We start from the raw sequence: 10,255 nt of genomic DNA, 5'->3' as shown, positions 1-10,255 counted from the left end.
TATTATAGTATTCCCAGTGTCGTAAGTGATGTCTTAATGTAATTATTTCAATTGGGTTTTTATAATTGGATCATCATCTTTCTTGGGTTTGGGCAACTTCCACTTAAGAAAGAGTAACAGATTTAGTAAGTAGCCTTCAAGTGTCATAAACTGCTTTGCACATAGTAGGCTTTCAATAAACATTTATTGAATGAACAAACAACACTAATATTTAAGTTTTAATTTCAGGCCCAGATTTAATGCTAAGTGTGAAGTAATATTTAGTTTTCTAAGAACAATATTAAACTAAAACTTCTAATTAAGGAAACTGTTAAAATAAAAATTCCTGATAGGCAACTGATTTCTTTAAATATTCTATATTGTTTGAGATGATACAGAGGAAGGATTTTTATTTGCCAGGTGATTTGTAATTCTCTACACTTAAACATCCTCAAATGCTAAATACTTTTTGTCTATAAATGGTAATTATGTTACAAAAGATCTCCAAACTTCAAACCATCACAGTGAATATTATTGTGTTAATCCCAGGAAATCTCCAGTTAGTAAATGGGGAAATTTAAATTACATGCAATTTAAATGAAATACTTTCTTAAAGTCAGATACTAATATTCACTTGGAAAGTTTGATTAGACAAGTATGAGAGTAGAATTGGAGCTGTTGCATTTGAATCTGATTTCTGATAATGGTGTTCTATTGGCTAGTTCCATTTTTCTATCAAATGCCACACAGTTAATTACCAATACAGAGAGTAAATCAGAATCCTATCTTCATATTCTTTTATCTCTCACATAACCTGTTTCAAAATTTCAACCCTTTACTATGTGTTAGAAAATTTGCTTTTAGGCAGAGTAGCAATAGTAAAAGGTTGTATGCTTTAAGTTTTCAAAGTGATTATCAAATAATGTAATAGCATGTTGTTCTAAAAAAAACCCACATATTCCCATTTTTCCTAGCACTAAAGATTTGCATTTCTGACAATTAATTCCTAAAGAAATTAACATATTTTGGTTTCTAAAAACTGTCTGAAAGATAAAAATTACTCTAAAATAAGCTTAGGTAAGAGAAAAGATGGTGATCATGAAAAGAGGAAAATCCGTTTATTAGCTAGAAGAGAACTTGATGTAAATGAAGCACCCTGGATTGCTGTTCATATTGAATGAAACTGATTTGCAAATACAACTTGGACAAAGCAAGGTTACTTTTTTATTTAAAATGTTTTCTCCTTAAAAGAGGCCACCACTTCCTAAATTCAGAAACAGGCCCAAGAATATGTTAATTAATTGCATTGTTTCCCAGGGAAAAAGTTGACAAACACAATTCCAACATAATATTAAAAAAAAACTTTGATTAATATGTTACAACCGATTGTCAAGCACCTAATTTCGATTTTTAAAATGTGCAATGTGTATAATTTTATCCTTTGAAATTGTATGATAACAGTGCCAGAGTCTAACATGACCCCATAGGGTGAATCTTATGAAGCTTAACATTCCTGGCGAATTAAACGCACAAGCCTCGGATCCCTTTTTGTCAATCTTACTGTGGTACTTCGGGGTCGGAATGTGGGTAATTTTTATAGGGTGGTACTTCCCCCCAATTAACAAAGCAATGGCCCTTGGTGCATGCAAGAGTAGGAAATAGGGTAACACAAAATCAAAAAAAGGTAGCACTGAAGACCGACCAGGAATCCTGCATCCATCCCTCTCCCTCCAGTCACAGCTAAAGCACCCCTCTCCTCCATCCCCCACCTCCGATTGTTCTCAGCTTTTCTCACACAGAAACTCTTTACTGTTGTAGTTTGCAACGTATACTTTTTATTCCAAATAATACACGTCGGAGACTTAGGATCTAAATACGATTTCCCTAGCCTTCAAATACCAACCAAAAAGCAGTTTATCACAAAACCCAACACCAGGATGATCAAGGTGGTATAACCACAAGAAATCTGCAACTGATTCTGGTTTGCTTGGAAGAGGAAGGATCTGAATAAGGACGAATATGGAGGAGAATGGATTCGGTGCGTTTAATTATAAGCATAGGGTTTTTTTTTTTTTAAGCTTTACAATATTTACTCTTCAGATAATTTATTTTTTTTAATTCTCCCATCCTAAAAAAAAAAAAATTAGTGAGAGAATTCCATAAGGGAAATGCAAGTTTAGAAGGTAGGCGACCAGTCAAAGTGATGTGTTGTTTATGAATGCAAAAAATTTCTGATTTTGCTGCAGTGTTTTGAAAGAATAGGGGAAAAAAAAGAAGCCCCAATTACCACTACCTCGAATTTGCCTCTTAAGGCTAAATGCAAAGAGATGCAGTTTATGAACATCATCTGTTTACTTCTTTGTTGTAATTAAAAACTTTTGTCAAATGATGTTTTCATGGTGATGTGTAAATATAATATTCCATTAGAATCCAATTCTAATTTTTTTTAATCCAACTTGGAAAACGATGCGATTTACATTATGTGAACCTGGGAATGGATATTTTAGAGGGAATATCAAAAGTCATCTGCAAATTTACTTAGGAAGGACTCTCCTTCTCTAGAAAGACCTGAGCCACTGGGCTTGATTTTCTCCTTCATTAGCCTTTATTTAGGGTGATCACAGTCTCGAGCACTTCGAAATTTTCCTTTGCTTTTAGGAAAATGTGATGTATGCCAGAAATATTGCCTCTGACTCAGCAGGGGAAAAACAAGCTTAGTTTTTGATAGCGTGGTTGCAAGGACTTCTTTCAAAATGTTGATTACAAGACATTAAACGGCTTTTTTTCCCTTTTGAAAAACACCCTAATCTGGAACGCTTTTTTCAAGAACGCAAGATTACCTTTAACTTTGTGGCATTCTGGATTCCTATCTTGATGATAGTTTGTGTTCCAGAGTAATCTTAGCTTTTATGCACACGTTTTACCAAACTACTCTCTATCAAGACTTTTTTCCCCAGAATTCATACTTTGAAAAAACCGTTCAATCTTCCAACTTTCCAGATTCAAAACATGTATGTATATACATGTGTATACTATATATACTATATACTATATATATATAGTCTGCGTGTGTCTATAAACGACTGTTAACTTTATGAACATATCTATAAGCTGCTTTGCCTTTGCCTTTTCTTTTAACTCGTGAATTGCAGCCTTATTCGGCTTCCTTCAGTTCCTGACACGTTTTAAAGCCTCCCTTTCCACCCGCTCTTTAGCTGAGAACCCCTAGCCTGCCTTGTCAGATAATAAAACTTGTCGCTCTGACCCAACAATGTTTGAAGTTTAGGGAGGGTGGGGGGATGGGGCTGAGAGCAGGGCAGCTCAGGCTCTTCTCCCTCCCCCGCAGGAGAAGCTGGAGGAGAAAACTGTGTGAAGGCCCCTGAACAATGGGAGCTGCAGGAGGAAAAGGAGCCCAACTTGCACTTCCTCCCTTTCCCCTCATTCACCACTGCAGCACCCGGCGCCCCCTCCTCTCCCTCCTTCCCTCCTTCCCTCCCTGTCTTCATCCCCACCCCACCCGAGCTTCGCTGAAGCTTTCCTGTAGCCCGCCTTCCTCTTTCTCGGAGGATTCCCCCGAACCCTCCAGGCTTCCACTCTCACTGCCCGACACAGCAGACTGCCAGGTCCTCTTCCCAGCCGCCGCGCTCCCTCCCTCCCGGCCCCCACCCCACCCCGGCGTCACTGCAGCTATCCTCCGCCCGCCAGCCCGCCAGCCAGCCTGCTCCATTCACTGACTGCCTCACTGCAGTCTTCCCAAGCCTGGCCGCGTTTCCTTCCTTCTTCCTGGAGCTAAGCGGCTCGAAGCCCGCCTTTCTGTCCCCTCCTTTTCTCAGCGGCTTTTATGATACTTTATTCAATGCTCCCAGTATTAAGGTGACTGCTTTCCCCTGTTTTAAAAAGCGACTCAGAACTGCTTTTAAAGGGGGAGGGGGAGAAATCCACGCTGGCGTTTTCCTTCCACCTTCTCTTTAGTTTTTCCGTAGATAGGCTATTCCACTTCAGAGACATAGAGAAAAATGTAGCTAATAAAAGGAAACTTCTTTCTTGAAATGAAACGCATCTCTAGATTTAAACCTGACTTACACTAAGAGCGAATCCTCTCCATTTTTCGTTTCTCGCTTTTAACGCAGTTATCTTATACTTTAAAGTTATTTTATTTTTTTTAAGGTTGCTATTTTAAACCAAATGCATTACATGCATTTTGATAAGGGAATGGGAAGTAAGAGTATATGCTGGGCAGCCCATTAAAAATCGGAGATTTATTTTTTGCTTCCCCCCCAAAAAAAGCTGAGAGAGAGAACCAAACGAAGGGGCTTCGGAGAATGGAAGAAGCACAACTCATTGGGGGCATTGTAGGATATGGAGGTCGGGTAGAGAAGGGGAAGGGAAGAAAGAGGATCCACTATCAAGTCTGCACATTTCACAAATGAGGGAATCAGAAGCACAAGGGGAATGGGGAGGAGGGGCTGGAGCCTAGTATAACCCCTTGGGCAGAAGGGAGCTCCTCTCTGAGAGAAGAGTAGTTTATTGTGGGAAGAGGGGGAGGAGCAAACCCATAGCTATACTTGCAGGAGGGGGGGAGGGGGATAGAGTTTGAGTTTTCTTGTTTTTTGGGGGCGAAAAAAATTAAAAGGGGGCGAGGGGAGGCGGGTAATCCGAGAGAGAAAAACCATTCATTTCTTCCTCCCACGTTTCCTTAGAGGAGCTAAAGATGTGGTTAGTTGGGAGAGAGAAAAGGAACAAGATTAATGGGGTCCAATAATATTCAACAGGTACTGGCCATCCTCCACCCCCCCCCCTCCTTTCTAGGGCTGCTGCTGTGGCTGCCACAGCCCCCAGGGCGAGCAGCCCCTCTCCCTCTCCTTTCTGCTCCCCTCCCCCTCCCTCTCCAGCTGGGCCAGGAAGCACACGGAAGGCCCAGCTCCACCACTTCCCCCACCTCCACCCCATGCCACCACCCCCGCCTCCTCCCGCCATCTCCGCCGGAGCTCCCTGGGGATGGGGGGGGGGGGATGGAGGAGGGAGGAAGGGAGGGCAGGCGGGGGCTCCCAGCCGGGAGAATCCTTCCCCAGGGCTCTAGGGAACTGGAGGGGGGGGAAGACGGGGAGGGGGGGCGAAGGAAGGGAAGGCGCCCGGAATGGCGTGGGGTGGGGAGTGAGTGGGGCGGGGGGGGGCGGCGCCGGCCGAGGATTAGGGAAGTCTCGAGCTCGGCACGAGCGCGGCCCGCGCGAGGGATTCTGGGTAAAAAGTGGCCGCGGCCACAGAAGGAAAACGCCGAGAGAAGCCGGGGTGAGAGGTCAGCGCCTGGGAGCCCCGCGCGCCCGCCGTGCCCCCACGTGAAGGCGGCGCGCTGGAGGGGAGGCCCCTCTGCTTCCCGGCCGCCCCTCGCCCTTTCTGCCGGGCTGCCTTTCCCCGAGGCGGAGAAGCCAGGCTCTGGCTCTCCAGCCCCCACCCACCTACCAACCCAGAGCCCAACTCTCCCCTTTCTCCCCACCCTCCTTCCCCATGCGCTACCCCTCTCTTTTTTTTTTTTTACGCGGCATGCAATAACGCAGTAAATTTGCTTTAACAACAAGTGGGGGTGGTTGTATTTTCTCCTCCCTCTCCTCCTCCTCCCTCCCCCCCTTTCTGGGGCTCTTGACTCTAGTACAAACCAGGACTATAAACATAAACATGTGTCACTGTAACAGGGCAGGTAATATACGGATTTGGGGGTGGGGTGGCCGCTTTGGGGGCAGTAAAAACGCGTGTTTCACGTGCCCGTCCGCTTTGGGGGCTCCCCCTCCCTCTCGGATCTATTTATATAATGCCGCCGGCACTGGGTCACTTACTCATTCTGCTACACAGACCGACAAAGCAAGACTTTGCTGATGTTCAACGCAGCCAAAGCGAATACTATTTATTTGTACACGAATCCCCTCTCTGTGCCCAGTCTTTACCGCTCTTTCTTCCACTAGCAAACAATCGGGTCGAGGTTTTAATCCTATTTTCTTTTTTTTAAATGCCTTTCTAGTCAGCAGTGAGAGATCAATTCTTGTGACTTGTTTTACGCCTTAAATATCACATCCCATTCGACCATCTTCTTCCTCCCCCCATCCCCCACCCCCTCCCAATCGTACTGGCATCTGTTTTGAGAAAGATGAACCCTTAAAATTCCAAGAAAGGCTATTTGACTGATCTGAAGTTTGATCTCTGTTATTTAAAGGCTATTTCATGGGCTTTACCTACAGGCATTTAGCAACTTCTGGTTGGACTCTGCTGATTGTGCTGCGCTGATCAGCCACAGAAAGCTTTTATTATCATTTATTTAAATAGTCCTTCAACTTTTGCCTATTCTTAGTCCAAACAAGACCTGCCACAGACCACCTCAAGGCAAAGTTAAACGACTCCTCCAGGCTGCTTGGCCGTTAGTTTGAGACGGAGGGAGATATAAAAAATGTTCAAATGGTGAAGTGGGTTCCCTTTGTTCTTTCATTGTTTCTCTACGAACTGCCGAATACAAGGACAGACACTTACCTTCTCTTCTTTTTGCTCCAAAAATCAGACGTTCCCATCAGCCTGAAAATATTCAGTCCACCTCGAAAGTAACTACAAATGTCGGAAGAGTTTGTATTCCATTCTTTTTCGCTCTCTGCCCTCTCTTAGTGTAGGATTAAGTTGCCAAGCACGTTGTTGCAAGCTGTAGCCCCCCGCCTTAGTGAATCGGTCACGTTTAGGACCCTCTAAGTCCATCCTAATTCTGCCAGTAGAATCGAGGGTGTTGGAGGTCTAAACTTTCAAAAGGAAGGGTGCCTACAACTATCTAGAAAACTTACAAATACTCAGGCTTTTTTTTTTTAACACTATATTTTACACTACATCACCAAGTGTAATTTGCCAAGAAATATTAAACATTTTATCTATGTAAAGTTTTTTTTTAAGTTTACACTTAGCAATTGTGATACTTAGACAGATGGAGTGAAAGGCAGATTTGTATCAGCATTTAACGCTAAGAGTGCGTTTTACATAACGTTTGTTGTGCCATGTGCTTATAAAAACAACAAACAAAACAGTAAGAACCCAGAAATATTGGAAATGAAAGTTTGAATTTAAATAGTGTGAGGAATTGGGTAAAGGCGGTTCTTTTCCATTTATGGGGGGGAGGAGAGGGGGAGAAATGCCTTAATTTTCATTTTACTCCAATGATTACAAAACAAAACCAAAAAAGGGAATTTCCTAGTTGCTGTGTAATCCAATAAAAAATTAGTGCCCGGGCTGTAGGGCATTGCTCTATAAAACCTTGTTTTGATCTGATTATTATCTGTTGATACAATTATCTGTTGATACAATTAATATTTGAAAGGATCCTTGTGCATCCTTAAATGGGAACTCGTGAATTTTTTATCTCCCACTTTTTTGTGCTCTGTTTTAATTGCAACAGTGGAAGGTACTGACTGGAGTTCATATTCCTAGAGGTCCTTGGGCTACCGCCAGTGGATTGGAACCAAGACCGCTTTGGGAAGCTGGTTCTGTCCCTGGTACCCCCTTCCTAGCTCTCCGCCGCCTATGGGTGCTACTGAGTTTTCCAGAGAAGCTTCAGCAGCCTACGGATGGCGCTTGACAAGTCAGTGTCACTTAGCACTGAATCTCTACACATTTGGTCGCTGTGTAAAATAAACATATAAAAACTCTGGTGATCCAAATAAATTGTGGTTCTTGGTATTTGGGTGTCATTTTAAAAATCTGTTTTGCACCCTACTTTTCCAGATTTTTTTTTCCTAAATTCAGAAGCACGTTCTAAAATGTCCTTGTATCTTATAGGAAAATATTGCAACAAAACAAGATAATTGGGGGGAAAGGCCCTTGCCGAAGGAAAAGTGGCTTTTCTCTGATAGCATTTAATTGGAATTAAAAGATTCTTGAGTTGTAAACATTCTTTATTTATTCAGCACACATAAGCAAGCATTGTTTTATCACCATCATAATTATGGTGTCCTTTAAACTGGCTGATAGCAGGAAAGATAAGGGAATGGGCCTGTACATTCAGATCATATCTCTCTTTCTCTCTGTCATCCTCCCCCTCTTCCTATTCCTTCCTTGATCACCAGGGTCCTCACAGTCCTTGGAAATGTAGAGAACTGGAGGTTTGTGGCCTGACCATTCCTTATATTATCAAAGTGATTTGTATCATATTGCTGTTTTGATGCATTTCATAACTTTCTGATCTCCTACGTTTATCATTGCTTTTTAGTTCACAGTATAGACTTTCTGAGAATAGTTCTTGAGTAGCATATTGCTCACCTGTGTGTAAGAAAATGGTCTCATGCATTAGGGTCCCTTGCTGTACCTTTGTCTAATTCAAAATGCACACTTTTAGGGCCTTTTCAGAACAAAGCCTCACAAAACCCTCTTTACCTCCAAGGATTTGCAAATTTATAAAGGCTGCATTGAATTCAAGATGGGTCAAGGGGCAAAAAAAGGGTAGAAGGTCACTGCATTTTGATTATGGGTCAGTAGACAACATGGCATGTACTATGTGCCCCAAACTCCTGTTAAAAACAGGATTTTAAAATGCCTCAGAATAGAAACATAGGCAGTCTAGAAGACACCCTCATTCCTGGTCAGTTTGAGATAAGCCTAAAAAAAAAAGAAAATTCAAGGAAAATATACTTAAGATTGTAAATTTTTGCTTAGTTTTTTATTTATCTTTACCCCACCTCCCGAAAAACCCTTCAAAGGTGTGATATTGTTGGATAAATTAAGTTATGGATCTTTTGATTGTCAGATAGGATTTCATTGTCTCACATCTTCAACTGATTCAATTCAACCTGATTATTTTTCTCATATTTTAATTTATGCTGTCTTTTAAGTATTATATTTGCCTTTTACTAATAGCAGAAGGAACTCCTCTTATTCTTTCTATTATACTTATATTATTGGTGTCTCTGTGATGTCCTCAAACTGTTTTCTTTTTTAATCCAGTTTGAACAAAATGTGCCCATGGATCACTAAAACAAATGTATACAGAGAAGGAGGTGGGGGAGAGGACTGAGGGGTTGAATCCTCATTTAAATTATGTATGTCTGGGTGAAAGCTTGGAAGGAAAAGGTTTATTTTAATGCTCTTCAGTACTTTAATTATATGACAGTTGTAGTGAGGAAAATGCAAAAGTACCCTTAGGTTTTCCTTCAGGTTTTCAAAAGAATTTTCCCCATTAGTAAACTACTGCTGCAAATTGCTGTTGCATTTCCCAGCTAACCATTTAAAAGACTGTAAATGCTGTGTGCATTACTTGGCTCCAGAGGGAAGAGGTCAGACTGAATTGCAATGGTATTTAAACATAAAAATGCAGGGAAAATAAATCAAAATACAGCATCTGAAGGTAAATTTAGCACATTTACTGGGCATATGTAAAGATAAAGTTTTGTATTCTCATTCATTTAACACCTTTTTTAAAAATGAAAGCACAATCTTTTTTTAACAATAGAAATGGTAAGTAGGTGTTAAGGATCTTCTTTATCCTTATTTATTAATGATGCTTTTCCTCTGACCAAGCAGCATTGTTTTGAAAGCTGAACTACTTTCTACCATAGATTGTAGATAGCACATTCTTCACCACAAAAATTATCATATTTAATTAATTTAGGGTATGTCTTATGCATATATCTAAGCATGCACATATGCCACTCCTGGAACTACGAAGGTGAAACATACTATATGTGGATTCAACAAACATATGTATGGATTTGGGAAGCATAGAAATCAATAGATATTTTGTTAAGAAGAAATTAAGACTGACCATCTCCTGAATTGGGTTCATCGTTGATTGTAAGGGAGGTTGACGTGGTCGACAAATTTATCAAAGAAACTCCTTTGCTTTTGAGAGATAGCACTTTATATACATCTGGATCTGTACACACACTCAAAGTAAGTAAATTATTGCATAACTTTAAACATAATTGATAACAGACACCTTTAATTTTTCATCTCCATTCTTTTGGCCAGCTTTCACATTAATAATCTAAGCCATAAATGTTGGTAGCTATTGATCGAAATCCCCTGTGTGCATGCAAATCCATCTTAAAGTCCCCTGCCTTTCATGTGTGTGCGGGCAGGGGCCTCCACTAGATCTTTTTATCGGGATCGACCCCCAAGGTGCCTGGAGAAGACCCCGGATATACAACGTGTGCTGATGGCCACAAGAAAGCTGTCTATCACATTCTGCACACACACACACACACACACACACACACACACATACACACAAAACCATGGGGGAAGTTAAGGGAACAAAAGA

The 10,255-nt window shown here is 41.4% G+C and overlaps 1 long non-coding RNA gene across 1 annotated transcript in view; it reads left to right on the top strand.

Annotated features, from left to right (window-relative positions):
• The first annotated feature begins 4,636 nt into the window (after positions 1–4,636).
• Positions 4,637–10,255, top strand: part of LOC138159932 (uncharacterized) — a 30,827-nt gene continuing 25,208 nt past the window's right edge. Inside the window, exon 1 of the long non-coding RNA XR_011168018.1 lies at positions 4,637–4,751. This is a non-coding gene — a long non-coding RNA (uncharacterized lncRNA). The remainder of the gene's footprint in view (positions 4,752–10,255) is intronic.

This window comes from Petaurus breviceps, unplaced genomic scaffold (assembly GCF_028583685.1).
Source record: "Petaurus breviceps papuanus isolate PSGF00001 unplaced genomic scaffold, PetGlider_PUasm1.0 178, whole genome shotgun sequence".
In the NCBI taxonomy this organism is placed as follows: domain Eukaryota; kingdom Metazoa; phylum Chordata; class Mammalia; order Diprotodontia; family Petauridae; genus Petaurus; species Petaurus breviceps.
Note: the sequence above shows the minus strand (reverse complement) of the source record. Positions and strands in the feature narration are given on the sequence as shown.